Genomic DNA, 18,171 nt, shown 5'->3' with positions numbered 1-18,171 from the left:
AATTTACATTTTTATGATGTAACATCCACGTGTGCGCAATACGTTCATCCTCATTTACATCCGGGAGTATCCCGCTGGACTGGCAGCCCTGAGGGGAAAACATCTTGAAAAAAGGGGGAATTAGAAATAACGCTATAGTTTAGGTCAGACGGCTCCAATGTTTATTCCTGAATGTTTTAAAAACTAATTTCATGGTGTTTAGTCGGACAGAAAGTGCAGTTGATTTAAGTGGAAAAATATTTCTTAGTAATTAAAATTAAGCAAAATATTTCTTGGTAATAGGCCATTGAAACAAGTAGCTGTGGTGAGATACCTTGGTTTCCACCTTGATCAAACTCTGAGTTGGAAAGCAGATAGTGATCAGGTGGCAGCTAAGGTATCTAGAGGGCTTGGTCTGATTCGGCGTCTGAGAAAAATCAGTTACCCCGTTCTGCCTTTTTAACTCTTTATCATTCCATTGTGATGCCTTATATTTCTTACAGATGTGTGATATGGACTAGTGGGTTTTATACAAATTTTAAACGTGTTTTACAAAATAAAGTTATTAGAATATTAGGAAATTATGTCCACAGTGAAAATGATACAGGTAATTGTTATAAGAAACTCACGATTCTTAAATGTTAGCCAACTTCATGATCATCAACTCGCTATTTTTGTATTTCATAGTATTTACGATTTGTCCCCTGAAATTTTTGTCAAATGTTTACAAGGAATTCTTCATACCACAGTTATGAGACTAAAAATATGGATGATTAGGTAGATGAGTGTCGCAGCTCTCAGAGGTCAAGTTTTAATTCCAGGTTTGCTGGACCAGTAGTATGGAATTCGTTACCAACGAGTATAAGGTTATCAGTAAAAGTTTGCCAGTTTAAGAGTAGACTGAAGAACCACCTTCTGGGAAGAAATTAAGTAAATAATTTAAATGGTATGGCTTATTGTCTTGTTTTTTTTTTAAGTAAATAATTTAAATGGTATGGCTTATTGTCTTGTTTTTCAAGTAGGATTTTTTTCTTCTCTCTCTCTTTTTCTTTATTTTCCTTTTGTTTTCTTTTCCCACTTTTTTGTCTCATTTCATTTCCTTTTTTGTTAATGTTGCTGATAGAATGTTTATCAGCCGCTACTAACAAGTCTTTGACTTTCTAAAGTGGCAGATGTGGTTCTTTTGTATATTGACGAAATGTATAATAAAAGTGTCTCATTGCATGTCTGTCTAATGCCATTTTTAAGAGTCAACAAAAGCTAAGAGCTCATATGGCACTTGCGACAAGCTTGGAAGAGCCAAGAGCCAAGAGTTCATATGGTATGAGCCCTAGCAAAATTCTAAGAGTCAATAGATTGCTTTAAAAAGAAAATGAGAGGCTTAATGCCGATCGGGATTTAAAATAAGAGCTCTGAGTCACGAGGTCCTTCTAAATATCAAAATTCATTAAGATCCGATCACCCACTCGCAAGTTAAAAATACCTCAGTTTTTCTAATTTTTTCTCTCCCTTCAGCCCCCCCAGATGTTCGACTCGGGGAAAACGACTTTATCAAGTCAATTTGTACAGCTCCCTGACACACCTACCAATTTTCATCGTCCTAGCACGTCCAGAAGCACCAAACTCGCCAAAGCACTGAACCCCAACATCTAACTCCCCCTAAGAGAGCGGATCCACGCGACATTTATAAGCATTTTCCAAGATTTCTGGTTTCCCCTTCCAGCCCCCCCAATTTCAACAGATCTGGTTGGGACTTGAAACAAGAGCTCTGAGAAATGAGTTCCTTCTAAATATCAAATTTCATTAAGATCCGGTCATCCGTTCTTAAGTTAAAAATACCTCAATTTTTCTAACTTTTCCAAATTAACAACCCCCAGCTCCTCCAAAGAGAACGGATCCGTACCAATTATGTCAATCTCGTATCTATAACTTGTGCTTATTCTTCCCATCAAGTTTCATCCTGATATCTCCACTCTAAGCGTTTTCCAAGATTTCCGGTTTTCAGGATTTCGGTTTCCCCCCTCCAACCCTCTATGTCCCCGGATCTGATTCCAATTGAAAATGGGGCATCTGAGACATAATATTCTTTTACATATCAAATTTCATTGAGATCTGATCACCCATTCGTAAGATACCTCGAATTCACGTTTTCCAAGAATTCCGGCTTCCCCCTCCAACTCCCTTCAATGTCACCTGATCTGGTCGGGATTTAAAATGAGAGTTTTAAAGCAGAAGATCCTTCTAGATATCAAATTTCGTTAAGATCTGATCACCTGTTCGTAAGTTACAAATACCTCATTTTTTCTAATTTTTCAGAATTAATCCCCCCTCAACTCCCCCAAAGAGATCAGATCCATTCTGGTTATGTCAATCCCGTATCTAGGACTTGTGCTTATTTTTCTCACCAATTTTCATCCCGATCCCTCCACTCTAAGCTTTTCCCAAGAGTTTAGGTTCCGCCCGCCTCTCAACATCTCCTTCACTGGATAAGGTTGATATTTAATATAAGAGCTCTGAGACATGATATACTTCCAAACATCAAATTTCATTAAGATCCGATCACTCCTTCGTAAGTTAAAATTCCTCATTTTTCTAATTTGTTCAGAATTACCCCCCCCCCCAACTCCCCCAAACAGAGCGGATCCGTTCCGGTTATGCCAATCACGTATCTAGGACTTGTGCTTATTTTTCCCACAGTTTCATCCCAATCCCTCCACTCTAAGCGTTTTCCAAGATTTTAGGTGTCCCCCCTCAATTCCCCCAAATGTCACTGGATCCAGTCGGGATTTAAAATAAGAGCTCTGAGACACGATATCCTTCCAAACTTCAAATTTCATAAAGATTTGATCACTCCTTCGTAAGTTAAAAATACCTCATTTTTTCCAATTTTTCAGAATAAACCCCCCCCCCAACTCCCCAAAACAGAGTAGATCGATTCCGGTTATGTCAATAACGTATCTAGGACTTCTGCTTATTTTCCCCACCAAGTTTCATCCCGATCCCTCCACTCTAAGCGTTTTCCAAGATTTTAGGTTCCCCCTCCAACTCCCCCCAATGTCACCGGATCTGGTCAGGATTTTAAACAAGAGCTCTGAGACACGATATCCTTCCAATCATCAAATTTCATTAAGATCCCATCATCCGTTCGTAAGTTAAAAATACTTCATTTTTTCTATTTTTTCCAAATTAACCGGCCCCCCACTCCCCCCCCCAGATGGTCAAATCAGGAAAACGACTATTTCTAATTTAGTCATGTCCGGTCCCTGATACACATGCCAAGTTTTATCGTCCTAGCTTGCCTGGAAGTGCCTGAAGTAGCAAAACCGGGACAGACAGCAGACCGACAGCATGACCGACAGAATTTGCTATCGCTATATGTCACTTGGTTAATACCAAGTGCCATAAAAATGATCGGAGGGCAACTAGCCAACCCCCAGGGCAAATACAGTTCTTATAGAAGGGATACTCGTATAAACTTCAAAGAGAACTCCTTTGATTGGATATTAAAAGTTCTAGTTCACTTTTCAGAGTCTAAAGCGATCGGAGGGCAACTGCCCGCCCCCCTTCTATGCCCTTTTTTCCCAAATACATCCGATAAAATTTTGAGAGTGCCATTTTGTTAAAAATAGTTCAAAGATCATATAACAAACACTCTGGTGTTTACACAAGCCCTCAGGGTTCGGGGGTAGGCTTTGTAAGTTATGCCCTTGGGAATATATGGTTATTATGGAAGTGAAGCTCGTATAAACTTCAGAGAGGGCTCATGTTTTTGGAAATTGAAAGTTGTAGTTCACTTTAAAGAGTTAAAAATGATTGGAGGACAACTAATCTCCGCCTTCACGCCCTTTTTCTCCCAAATACATCAGATAAGTAATTTAGGATGACCATTTTGTTAAGATTAGTTCAAAGCGTCAGATAAAAAAAAAATTCCAGTGACGATACAACCGCCTAGGGCCCGGGGGCAGGTGTTTTAAGTTATGCCCTGGGAGTGTATATATTGTTCCTGTGGAAGGGATGATGGTATAGACTTAGGAGAGGCTCACTTGTTTGTAAAGTGATAGTTCTAGTTAACTTCCTACGAATAAAAAAGATCTGAGGGCATTTAGCTCTTCCTTCCACCACAACCTATTTTCCCCAAACCCATCCGATCAGAGCTTTGAGATAGCCATTTTTTTTATAGTTCAAAGATTATACAACGAAAACTCCGGGATCAACACAATCCCTCAGGGCCCGGGGGCAGGCGTTGAAAGTTATGTCCTTGGGGCATATGTGGTTGTTTTGGAAGGGATGCTCGTATAGACTTCAAAGAGAGCTCGTTTTATTGGAAACTGAAAGTTCTAGTCGAGTTTTTAAGGGTAAAACGAGATCGGAGGGTAACTAGCCCCACCCAAGCCCATTCTTCCGCAAATAAATCTGATAAAATTTTTAAGATAGTCATTTTGTTAAGATAGTCATTGATAGTCATTTGGTCAGATAAAAAAATCCGGTGTCGACACAATAGTCCCGGGCCCGGGGGCAGGCGTTTTAAGTTATGCCCAGGGAGCATATATGGTTCTTATGGAAGGGATGCTCGTATAAACCTTTGAGAGACTGATTTAATTGGAAACTGAAAGTTTTAGTTCACTTATTAAGAGTCAAAAAGGATGGAAGGGTAACTAGCCCCCCTTCACGCCCCTTTTTCCTCAAACTTAAGCGATAAGAACTTTGAGATAGCCATTTTTTTTAAAAAATAGTTGAAATATCATATAACGAAAACTCCGGGATTGACACAACCCCACAAGACCTGGAGACAGACGTTATTGGCTATGCCCTGGGGGCATATATAGTTCTTATGGAAGGGATCCCCGAATAAAATTCAGAGAGAGCTCATTTCAATGGAAACTGAAAGTTCTAGTTCAATTTTTAATATTCAAAAGAGATGGGAGGGCAACTAGTCCCCCAACGCCCTTTTTACCCCAAACCCAACCGATACAAATTTTGAGACTGCCATTTTTCTTAAACAGTTCAAAGGTCAGAAAACAAAACTCCGGTGTCGACACAACCCACCAGGGCCCGGTGGGCGATCGTTGTAAGTTAAGCCCCGGGGGCAAATATGGGTTTTACGCAAGGGATGCTCATGTAAACTTCAGATAGGGCTCATTTGATTGGAAATTAGAAGTTCTATTTCTTTTTTTCAGATTCAGAAGACATCGGAGGGCAACTAGCCCCGCCCCTCTCATGCCTTTTTTTCCCAAATGCAGCAGAAAAAAAAATTTGAGATAGCCATTTTGTTGAAAATAGCTCATATGTCAGATATAAAAAAAAACTTCGGCGTCGTCACAGCCCTACAGGGCCCGGGGGAGACGTTTTATATTATGCCCTGGGGGCATATATGGTTCTTATTGAAGGGATACTCGTATGAAGTTCAGAAACGGCTCATGTAATTGGAAACTGTAAGTTGTAGTTCACTTTAAAGAGTCAAAAGTGATCGGAAGGCATCTAGCCTCCGCCCCAAACCCTTTTTCCCAAAAATGCATCAGATAAAATTTCTGAAATAGTCATTTTGTTAAAAATAGTTCAAAGGTCAGATAACCAAATTTCCAGCCTTGAAAAAAAAACAAGAACCGGGGGCAGGCGTTGTAAGTTATGCCCTTGGGGTATATATGGTTCTTGTGGAAGGAATGCTGGCATAAACTTTAGAGAGGGCTCATTTACTCTGGTGTTGACAAAACATCCGCGACCCGGGGGCAGGCGTTGTAAGTTATGACCTGGGGGCATATATGGTTCATATGGAGGGATGCTCGTATAAACTTCAGAGAGGGCTCATTTGTTTGGAAAGTGAAAGGTCTAGTTCAATTTTTAGGAGTCAAAAGAGATCGGAGGACAACTACCCCCCCCCCCTTCCCCCGACCATACCATTTATCTCCAAATGCATCAGAATTTTTTTTTAAAATAGCCATTTTGTTAAAAATGGTTAAAAAGTCAGATAGCAAAACTCTGGTGTCGAGACAGCCCCAGAGGGCCCAGGGACAGTCATTGTAAGTTATGCCCTGGGGGCATACATGGCTCTTACGGAAGAAATATTCGCATAAACTTTAAAGAGGGCTCATTTGATTGGAAATCGAAAGTTCTAGCCTATCTTTTAAGAGTCAAAAGAGATTCAAGGACAACTAACCCCCACCTCTTTTTTACCCAAACCCTTCCGATAAAAATTTTGATAGCCATTTTCTTAAAAATAGTTCAAACATCAGATAACAAAAAAATCTGATGTCGACACAGCCGCCCAGGACCCGGCAGCAGGCATTGAAATTATGCCCTGAGGGCTAATGGAAGGGATGCTCGTATAAACTTTAGAGTAGGCTCATTTGATTGGAGATTGAAATTTCTAATTCTATTTTGATAGGCAACGCTATAGCATTGCCTATAGCAAAGGCTATACGACTCCAATTTTTTGTTATTTATTTTTCCAAAAGGCACTTCATATGGAAGGGGTCGTCGCATAAACTTTGAAGGGGGCTCTTTTCAATTGGAAATCGAAACTTCTAGAGCCCTTTTTAAGAGTCAAAAGTGATCGGTGGGCAACTACCCCCCCCCGCAACGTTCTTTTTTCCAAAATGCATCCGATAAAATTTTGAGACTGCCATTTTGTTAAAAATAGTTCAAAGATCAATATAACATGAAGTCCGGTGTACGCACAAGACCCCCCCGGACCCCCCCCCCAAGGTCCAAAGGAAGGCGTTGTAAGTTGTGCCAAGGGGGCATATATGGTTCTTTTGAAAGGGATACTCGTATAAACTTTAGAGAGGGCTCATTTCATCAGAAATTGAAAGTTCTAGTTCACTTTTTAAGAGTCAAAAGAGATGGGAGGGTAACTAGTCCCCTCCCCTTCACGCCCTTTTTTCTCAAGCCCATCCGAGGAACTTTGAGATAGCCATTTATAAAAATAGTTCAAACATCATATAACAAAAACTCCAGGGTCTACACAGCCCCCCAGGGCCTGGGGGCAGGCGTTGTAAGTCATGCCCTGGGACATGTACGGTTTTTATGGAAAGGATGCTCGTATAAACTTCAGAGAGGCGTCATTTGAAATTTCTAGTTCAGTTTTTGAGAGTCATAAGAGATAGGAGGGCAGCTACCCCCAAGCTTTTTTCCCCCAAACCCATTTGATAAAAATTTGAAAGAGCCATTTTGTTAAAAATAGTTCAAAGATCAGCTACAAAGTTCAGCTACAAAGAGAAACTTGCATGTAATAAAAGATTGCGAGAGTACAATCATCTTTTTAGTTCTTTTGTCACATCTGAAAATTATTCCACCTTTTATTTGAAGAAAAGAACTGGGAAAACAGTTTTCTAAGACAAACAAGGAAGTTTTATATAAGAATTGTTTCTGAGACCATGGTTATCTTCAGGGATGTGGAGTTACACAGTTCCACAAAATGATGTAATTTTATTTTTCATTTCTTTATTTCAATCTATTTTTTCATTTTTTTTAATTCTATTTTTCATTTCTTTAAGTTTGGTTATGAAAAGCGACGGATATCTTTAGAGTGCCACAAATGACAAAGTCTCGCCATTGATTTAGTAAAGAGCCTCAGCACTAATATGAGTGTTGGAAGTTAGGCATAAATTTATAGCATTAATCGGATGACGATGCAGTTTTTAATCCGTAATGATCCAAATAATTAAAAAGGACAAGTTTAAACAGTCTACAATAACAAATATTTTCCTAAGTCTGTTCTACCTGCAACACTTTCAGCAGTGAGAGACTGGCACCTGTCATAGCTCAAACCCGACGAAGTCATTCTTACAAATTTTAGGGGAGAGTTGGCGGGGGGGGGGTATGACAATAAGTACCTCCTGGATACACCTAGAGTTTCATACCTGGATAAAACATGAATTTCATCTTTATTATTAAAATCCAATGAGACTGGTTATATTCTTCTAGCTAAATCGTTCTGAAGCAGAAAACCCCTAAAATAGATCCCTCAACTCATTTCTGAATTTTCCATATGCAACTCTTTATTTACATATTAATATATCTGATTTACATAAATAATTACACACAAATAATTACATCATTTGTAACACTCGCATATTATTACATATATTTACATACTATTTATATCTATTACATACACCTGGTATATATATTAATTTATATAGAGAGATATACACTATAAAAGTGAATTGTGAAAACTATACAGAGATCTACAGATTTATGGCTTATTATCAGGTTTTCTCAAAAACAATATTTGCCCAACTACTTTCAAGACAATATTTGGAAACGTTCATATAAGACTACAAAAACAGTTCGGTAAACACCTGCACAAACAAGTTGTATCTTAAGATTAAATCCCTTTGCCTAATTTTTGTTCCATAAAATATTAACTGATACCTTGGAATCTAAAATGACAAAAAATATGAGATGTACCTTTATTGTCAGGACATGTGGCTTCCAATCCCAGGGTGTCATATTCAAACTTATGTGGTCCTGAATTGCTGGGTAAAGAAAGGAAAGAAACATCTTCATGTTTCAGAGACAAGAGGTTTGGAATGCAAGAGGTCTTCACACTGTCATCTGGTATAACATCATCAACTTCTAAAACAAAATTTAAATCAAATGGACATAAAAAATATTCAGAATTAAAGCTTACCAAACAAATCCAACTACTCTTTCTTTTAGTTATGTTAAAAATAAAAAATATACAGACGTTACATGTATATTCAGCTTACATAAATACATTAAATCAGATGTATATGCAGTTTTTTTTTCACAAAACGTTTTTAAAATCTGTGTCTTACAAAGCATAAGAAAACCTGAAACATTGAACAAAATTCAGAATTATTCAGAATTAAAGCTTACTAAACAAATCCAAATGCATTTTCTTTTAGTTATGTTCAAAAAAATATACAGATGTGACATGCATATTCAACATATGTATATACATTTAATCAGATGTATTTTTTCTCAAATCGTTTTGACAATATGCTTTTATAAAGCAAAAGACTGAAAAGTTCAACGGAATTCATGGAAATCCATTAAAATAGCAGGTCTTGGATTAGCATAAATCAACAGTAACAAGAGCTAACAGCTCATATGGCACTTGTGACGAGGTCGGAAGAGCCAAGAGCCAAGAGCTCATGGCTTGAGCTCTAGCAAAATTCAAAGAATCAATAGATTCCATTAAAAGGAAAATCAGAGGCTTAATGTCAGTCAGGATTTAAAATAAGAGCTCTGAGACACAAGTTTGTTCTAAATATCAAAATTCATTAAGATCTGATGACCAACTCGTGAGTTAAAAATACCTGATTTTTTCTAATTTTTCCTCTCCTTGCAACCCCCCCCCCGGATGGTCAAATCGGGGAAAAAAACTTTCTCAAGTCAATTTGTGCAGGTCCATGACATGCCTACCAATTTTCCTCATCCTAGCACATCCACAAGCACCAAACTCACCAAAGCACTGGACCCCCCCCCCCAAAAAAAAAAAAACTCTCTCAAAGAGAGCAGATCCAGTCCGGTTACGTGAATCACGTATCTACGTTGTTTGCTTATTCTACCCACCAAGTTTCATCCCGATCTCTCCAATCTAAGCGTTTTCCAAGATTTCTGGTTTCCCCACCCAACTCCCCCCAGTGTAACCAGATCTGGTCAGGATTTACAATAAGAGCTCTGAGATATGAGTTACTTCTAAATATCAAATTTCATTAAGATTTGGTCACACGTTCTTAAGTTAAAATATTTCAATTTTTCTGAATTAACACCCCCCCCCCCAACTCCCCCAAAGAGAGCAGATTCCTTCCAATTATGTCAATCATGTATCTAAAACTTTTGCTTATTCTTCCCATCAAGTTTCATCCCAATCTTTCCACTTTATGTGTTTTCCATGATTTCTGTTTCCCCCTTCCAGCCTCCTATGCCCCCGGATTCAATTCAAAAATGAAAACGGAGCATTTGAAACATAATATCTTTCTATATATCAACTTTCATTACGATTTGATCACCCATTCGTAAGGTATAGAAACCTCAATTTTCATGTTTTCCAAGATTTCCAGTTTCCCCCTCCAACTCCCCCCAATGTCACCAAATCTGGACGTGAAGCACAAGATCCTTCTAAATATCAAATTTCATAAGGATCTGATCACCTATTTGTAAGTTAAAAATGCCTCATATTTTCTAATTTTTGTCAATTATTCCCCCCCCCCAACTCCCCCAAAGAGTGCGAATCCTTTCCGGTTATGTCAATCACGTATTTAGGACTTTTGCTTAGTTTTTCCACCAAGTATCATCCTGATCCCCCCACTCTAAGTCATTTTCAAGATTTCTGGTCCCCCCCCAACTCCCCCTGATGACACTGGATCCAGTCAGGATTTACAATAATAGATCTGAGTTACAAGGTCCTTATAAATATGAAATTTCATTAAGATCCTATCATTCCTTTGTAAGCTAAAAATATCTATTTTTCAGAATTAACACCCCCCCCCAACACCCCAAAGAGAGCAGATCCATTCTGGTTATGTCAATTACATATCTAGGACCTGTGCTTATTTCTCCCACCAAGTTTCATCCCAATCCCTCCAACTCTAAGCATTTTCCAAGATTTTAGGTCCCTCCCCAAACTCCCCCAATGTCACCAGATCCAGTTGGGATTTAGAATAAGAGCTCTGAGACACGATAATCTTCTAAATGTCAAATTTCATTAAGATCCAATCACCCACTTGTCAGTTGAAAATCTTTACTTTTCAAATTTTTCTAAATTAACTGTCCCCCCCCAGATGGTCGAATCGGGAAGAATGACTATTTCTAATTTAATTTGGTCTGGTTCCTGATACGCCTGCCAAATTTCATTGTCCTAGCTTATCTGGAAGTGCCTAAACCTGCAAAACCAGGACAGACAGACAGACCAACAGAATTTGCAATTGCTATATGCCACTTGATTAATACCAAGTGCCATAATTAATTGAGTAAAAAAAAATGATAACTCAATAATTAAACAGAGATAAAGAAAATAAATATTTTTAATCAAACAAACAAAGAACTTTTTTGACAGAGTTAGACATACCCAATATACCAATCAATTGGGGTTTTCTGCATCAAGTGGAGTAGTTCCCAAAATTTAAAAAAACAAATGCAGCCTCCCAAAGTTAAGCAGCTGAATTCAACTAACTTTATCCCTCTCTTACATATTTTTAGGTTAATATTCCTATCTGAGTTCAATATTACCTATATTATATTTATAAAAGATCTTGTTGCCTCATTAATACCACACTTTTGTGGTAGCATTTTGCTCATCATACCTAAACACAAGAGAGAGTGAGAGAAAATTATTCTTGCTAGATGACTAATTGAGTTTATATGTGGAGAAAAAACACTGTTAATGATTCACAAAATTGCCACTGTTTGTAATGTTTCAGCTCTTAATGGTAAGATCCAAGTGTATATGCTGATACACTTTTTTATACTTAGCACCACTTAATAAGTAAGAAGGATAAAAAGTGAAAATTATTTTCTAGAGCAAAGCAGATTTCATTTTACTCTGTTACAGAGAATATAACTATATAACTTACCTTTTTTGATTAAAAAACCCTCAGAAGTTGTGTTGAGTTCAGCCATATTCAGAATTTGAGGCAAATCTATAAAAGATTGTGGAATCAAGTTAATGTAATTTTGAAAGGAATAATACTATGATCAATACTTGAATACACTGATCAGATTTTATTAAAGAAACTAGTTGGAGAAGTCTCTGAAAAAACAAAAGCTGTAATGATTGATGAATAATAATGACTTTCAACCACTGTAACCACAACTGTCAGCTTATCATAACACAGTTAAAAAAAATGGGTTCAAATCCTTAAACAGTCAAGAGCATTGGAAATGTGATGAGTTTTGTTTTGTTTTTTAAAGGAGAGAGCTAAAATTCTAAAATTGTCTTTCTGATACAACTCTATTTAAAGTGTACTTTTGAAGCACTTTTTGAGCTCTTAAAATGACAAATTTTCAATAAAAGTATGAGTTATTGGTGGTTTTAGACAAAATAATACTACATTTTCTCATTGCCAAAATTATTTATAGTTAAATTAGGTGAAAAAGTGTTTAAATTTGAATTTGTGATAGGCTAGAAGCAACAATTATATTTGTAAAGAGCATAAAAAAAGGCATCAAGTGGTATATTCACTTCATTGGTAAGTCAATTATATGAACTTTGATACATTTACCCAACATGTCTAGATATATACAAAATTAAATTAAAAAAAAAAAACAACTAAAAAATTTAGATAAATCAAATAAATCATACATAAAATACAATAAAGACACAAAACTTATAGAACATTATGTAAATTGTATTTTTTAAATACTTAAGTCAATAGGGATACAGCCTTTCTATGGGACCACTTAGGGGACTTGCACAACTTAGAATTGTACTCATTGCAAAATGCTTTAGAATTAAACTTTGAAGTACATATCTTTGTACATCATATTTTCTACACTTCATTAGCCTATGTCTAACACATCTAACTCATTCCAAATATCAAAGAAAGGAGAACTAACTCTGCCCTTTTTATGCAAAACTGAATGAGTTTTTGCATGACCTGTCCTTAATCTGAAAATAGTAGCAGCAACAGATCCAATATCATGTACCAGTCCATCAGATGGTAGCCTATAATCATAAAGGACTATCATTGGGTTTGCACAATTTCTAACGTTGCATATTCAATACTATCCCTATTACATAATACATTATAAATAAATGTTATAGGTAAAATTCTAGTTAATTGACTTCTTGCTATATCAGAAAGGGTTTGGATTAGGGAAGTGAATCTTTCAGGGATTGGTCTACAGGCTAAAGTATATACTGGGAGTATTTTCAAGTACCTACCTCCACTCCTTCTCCCTCTTATGACCTAATAATTTGATGAATAGGCCTGCTATAAACTATCTCACGACTAGGGTCATGTTCATTCATCAGGTAATTAAGGGCTGCTGCAGAGGGCTTGATGAGATACACAGAAATCAGGCTAATCACAATTTACAGACTTTTGAGATTTGCTTTCTACTTTACCATGAGTGTAGTTCAATTGATGAGGCCTATCCATGTTCCACTCTAATTTTAAATTTAGCACAGACGCTGTCAGATTAGAAGGAGATGATTATGCTTTTTTGTAGCCCAAAGTTATGCTTTTTGGATTGAATTACGCTATACTTTTTTTTTTTTATTCTGCATTTATTCTGATGAAAGTTAAGTTGAATTTCGTTCTACTTAATAAAGGGTCTGAATAGAATCTGACGATAATAATAGTTCCCTTCAAACTCGCAAAGGGAGTGAGGGCACCGTATAAACAAATGAAAGAAAAAGTGCAAACATAATGACTAAATGCAGAATATCACAATGGTGCTCCAAGCTGTCTTTAATCTTGATGGATTGAATGCCCTTTGTAGCATAGTATCATTCTTCGTCCTCAACGTTTCACTTCATAAACATATAAATGGGTAAACATTCAGCTTAAATAATCCGATGTTTATTATCTTAACTTTCGGACTCGTTTTCTTGATTTGGGGAAGAATGGGCTACACAAAGGTTTGTGGAACTGTGAAGCCTTATGTTAGCTGCGACTTTGTGAAAAGGACAGATTTAATGCTTTATATCTTCAAATTATATCCATTTTGCGTCTTTACATCACCCATCTTTGATAAAATTCTTCCCGAGTCTAAGTTCGAATGCAATAGGGAGAGGACTCTCACGGCGAGTTCTGCCAGAGCTGGAAAAACTTTCTTCAGTAAAGTTCTTTAGTTCGATTATTCTTCTCACGTTCATGAGTTCTCTGTCATACAATCGGTTCACTAGACTACATACACATAGTAACAAAATAGTTGTTCTTTCGATTCTAAGGGCTATCTTGGCATTGACAAATTGAAGGGAGGCATAGTCAAGAGGCAAGATCGTGCAGAGGCATAATCGTACGGGAATCATTTCAGCGTATGTGTTGCTATGGTAACACAAAACCTGAACACTCTTTGGAAAGTGCTCACGTCCTCGGGAGTTACTTTATCTCTTTGTATTGATTTCACGAGATATTACACACATTTTGATGAGCTTTTCAAAAACTAATACCAGCTAGGAGTATTTTCGGCTCTTAATAAAAAGCACCACAGCAAAAATTCTCAATGGTCAGCAGCAAACACATAACATTCCACTTAATCCAAAAATATATCATCTTAAATCACGCGTATTTAATTTCAGATATCTTTAGCACGTTTTTTTCCAAACATACCATAAGATCATAACTACAAAAATTCCGACGGTTGATTACACCGTTGGTACATCAAGAGTTTTACTTTAATTTAGTCAAAAAGTCATTTCGGTGTTTGTTTTATTTTCAGATGTGATGATACAGGTTTTTCTACTTTTTCTTAGATTATTCTTTTTTAAGGGAGGAATATACCTGGATGCTTTGCTGTCCCAATTGTCCTACATTCTGAGTAATTATACTAATTCTGGCAACATTGATTAACACAAACTACCAGCAATGTGAAGTCGTGAATACTTAAGACATGTCACCGATTTTTCTCGGGCGACTTCATGTCAGTTAAATATTTTTATTAGTGAGGAGTTTCAAATCTATTTAAAATATTCTGAGAGACATGTAATTCAAACACAAAGAAACAGACATGTCTTTTAAAGCATTTTATAACTCCAAGGGCATGTGCTACTTTCGAATAAATGGTGGTCTTGACTTGGCTCTGTGTTTGTGTTATCGTGTCACCGTTCGTTGTACTCAATTAAACAAAGCAATCATAGTATAATACCCTTAAACCCAATGTGCATTACAATAGTTTAGCAAGCATCTGTTCTTTGTGTGCTGTAGAATACAGAAAAACTTCAAACTAGGTTCATTTGGGGAAAGAGAAAGAAAAACAACAGAGATCTACTATTTACATTTCACTTATTGCATTTAAATTACACCCAGCTTGGATGCTTTAACTATGACACAATTTGAACAATGGAAGCCGCAATGAATAAAAATGAAAGTTGAATCTGCTTATTATCTTTCTGGTATTAGGCAGGAGTGTCACAACGGGGAGGGGCAGCAACCCAAAATTTTGAGATTTGGTGACAAATTGGACAATAAATAAAAAATTTAACTGAAAAAAAAAAAACAAGTGTCAACTTTGGGACCCCAGAGTCAAAAATTTCAATCCGATTTCGATATAAATTCCAAGGTCCCGTACTACAGGTCCCAAATTAAAAGGTATAACTTGTAAATTCTATGAAGGAGCTCGTAGTGCTCCGTCTAGCTATTAAATGTACCGAAGGCTGAATCAAAATTGTACCGTAAATTAAAAAGAAGTTATAGATTTATTAGAATTTAATACTAAATTTTTATTTTATTCCCTCTCTTTTTTTCCGAAATCCCAGCAAATTTTGAGTAGCACCTACAGTAAAAAAAACCAACTCGTAAACGTAAAATTCGAAACAAATTAAAATTATCATGGCTCAGAGGAACATACCCGGATGCTCTGGTTTCCCAATTATGTTACATTTCGCATAATTATACTACGTCTGGCAACATTGATTAACACAAATTACCAGAATGTGAATTCGTGACTTCAGAGGGCAGGCTACCAATTTTCCTACGACGGCATGATGCTGGTTGATTCCAACCTTTTTTATTAGGAAGGAGTTTCAAATCTGTCCAAAACATTCCAAAGGAGATATTTCTCAAATTTAAATAAACAGACAAGTCTTTTAAAGACCTTTAGAACTCAATAAGGAACGTGCTCCTTTAGATAAACGATAGCAATCACCTCCCTCCATATTTGTCTTCAGAACAATAGCTTTAAGACCAATAGGTATCACAATAACAAAGAAAACTTTTGTGCTTTGTGCTCAGTAGAACAAACAAGAAGTTGCGACTCAGTTCATTTGGGGGGGGGGGGTGAGTACTTCTTACAAGTACCTCAAAGCATTTAAATTAGACCCAGATTGGACCAGATTAGACCCAGAAGGACAAAATTTAAACAATAGAAGCCACAATTAATGTAAATGCCAGTTTATTTTCCTTTATGTTTTCCTGTTTATGGGCTGGGGTATCACAACGGGGAGGGGCGGGAACTCACACTTTTTGATATTCGGTGACATCTGGACCAAAAGTCCGAAATTATACTGAATTCAAGAGATAAAGCAAACTCACTACAGAGAAATCTAGAGTCAAAATTTGTGATCCGACTTCGATACGAATTCCAAACTCCAGTAATAGAGGTCTAAAATTCAGAAGTACAATCTTCTAATTCTGCGAAAGAAGTCTCTTAGTGATAGGTCTAGTTATTAATTGTAATTAAATATGAATCAAAATCAAATATCGTACCGTAAATTTGAAAAAAAAATTGGTTGAATTTTGGTTTTATTCCTCTCTTTTTTTCCGAAAATCCAAGTCAATTTTCGGGAGATATGGTAAAATGCGAAATTCAATAACTTTATTTTTTTTTAGTTTTGGCTAAATTAAAAAATAACAGTGTCAAAGAAAAATTAAGAGGAGCACTGAAACGGAATTTCATCGATATCAGAATAAAAACTGGACAAAACCATAATTTAGTCTGCAATAAATGTTTCTAAAACAAACAGATGATAGAAAATGCACAACATTTGATTGCAACAGATTTGACAGACTTTTGGCATATTTTTCATATGAAATACTAACGATATTGCAAATATAACAATCTCTTGGTCTTCAAAATGGAAGCTTTGGAATTTTGAATAAAGAGAATAAAAAGACATTTCTTTTATGATATAGGATTGATTGATTTCAAGGAGGGGTCTTAACCCTATATTGCATTTACAGCTAATTCAATAATTGTTATTAGTTAACTTTAATTTAATTGAAAATAAACCTGGAATTAAAAATTTTATGGGGTAGCTCAGTAAATTTTCCACGAATAGGTAAAAAGAAACAAAAATATAGAAAATAAATTCTTCAGAATTATAGTTTGAAGTAGTTAACGCAGTTTCATGTAGCAAATGGTTGATTGTTTTACTTCTATATTACCAAACAATTGGAAACAAATATGTAAATTCATCAGGCCTCATTTTCAACAAAAATTCGCTCAAATTCCTTTCTATGACTCAACAATCTTCCGCAACTCAATTAGAAAACATACAGCTTTTAGCTTTTACTTTTTACGTCCAATTTAAATGGATCTCCACCCCCCCCCCCCCACTTCCCAAATATATACAAATATGTTGACCAAGGTTATATACAAACAAAAATTATGATCTAACAGAATTAAAAAAATTATTACTCACTGAGAGTTGGTTCTCAATGGCGAACGTCATTTAGACAAAAAAAAAAAAAAAAAAAAAAAAAAAAAAAAAAAAAAAAAAAAAAAAAAAAAAAAAATCAGAGTTCAAAACAATGCCTGAAAAAATAGAGGGAGTTGGCTCTCAACCCAAGTTAAGCTTAAAGCAAAGCTGAACAACCGGTAACTGGAATTTACTTAAACCAAAAAAGAAACAAATAATTGAAGAAAAAACGGGTTTAATTTTTTTAAATAAAGCAGTGACAACTAAATAAAATAAAAACTACACTTTAACTAACAAAAAATAAAAATACTCCAAATATTTCGGCCCCACCTCCGGGAGCCTTTCTCAACGGAAAAAAAAAACAAAAAGGGAGAAAATTACAGCAATTTAAGACTATTTTTAAGACATCTTAAAAATGCCACGACAACTAAACCAAACTAAAAATATAAACAATCATATATAAAAGAAACAAGAACTCACATTTTAAAACAAACACTCCCGCACTTGAATGTAACTTTAGAAAAAACTGCAATAATTGTTTCTATTGGCACTTTCCTCTGCCACAATCGCTTTATAAATCGGGATCTATCAAAAATGAAAAATATAAATACTTGTAACAATACGAAAAAGAGGTCACCCAACCCCCAAATCCAATCAAAATCTTACAGGTTTATACGAAAAAGAGGTCACCCAACCCCCAAATCCAATCAAAATCTATACTTACAAATGTATAAATACAAAATATATTTATATTTTTCATTTTTGATAGATCCCGATTTATACAGCGATTGTGGCAGAGGAAAGTGCCAATAGAAACAATTATTGCAGTTTTTTCTAAAGTTACATTCAAGTGCGGGAGTGTTTGTTTTAAAATGTGAGTTCTTGTTTCTTTTATATATGATTGTTTATATTTTTAGTTT

The 18,171-nt window shown here is 36.0% G+C and overlaps 1 protein-coding gene and 1 long non-coding RNA gene across 2 annotated transcripts in view; one reads left to right on the top strand and one right to left on the bottom strand.

Annotated features, from left to right (window-relative positions):
* The first annotated feature begins 268 nt into the window (after positions 1-268).
* Positions 269-18,171, top strand: part of LOC136026319 (uncharacterized) — a 26,861-nt gene continuing 8,958 nt past the window's right edge. Inside the window, exon 1 of the long non-coding RNA XR_010617263.1 lies at positions 269-925. This is a non-coding gene — a long non-coding RNA (uncharacterized LOC136026319). The remainder of the gene's footprint in view (positions 926-18,171) is intronic.
* Positions 7,204-18,171, bottom strand: part of LOC136026318 (zinc finger protein 664-like) — a 27,299-nt gene continuing 16,331 nt past the window's right edge. Inside the window, exons 4-5 of the transcript XR_010617262.1 lie at positions 11,523-11,588; positions 7,204-8,556 (exon numbers count right to left, since the gene is read on the bottom strand). The gene's annotated coding sequence lies outside the window, so the exon portion shown is untranslated. The remainder of the gene's footprint in view (positions 8,557-11,522; positions 11,589-18,171) is intronic.

This window comes from Artemia franciscana, chromosome 4 (assembly GCF_032884065.1).
Source record: "Artemia franciscana chromosome 4, ASM3288406v1, whole genome shotgun sequence".
Taxonomy (NCBI): domain Eukaryota; kingdom Metazoa; phylum Arthropoda; class Branchiopoda; order Anostraca; family Artemiidae; genus Artemia; species Artemia franciscana.
Note: the sequence above shows the minus strand (reverse complement) of the source record. Positions and strands in the feature narration are given on the sequence as shown.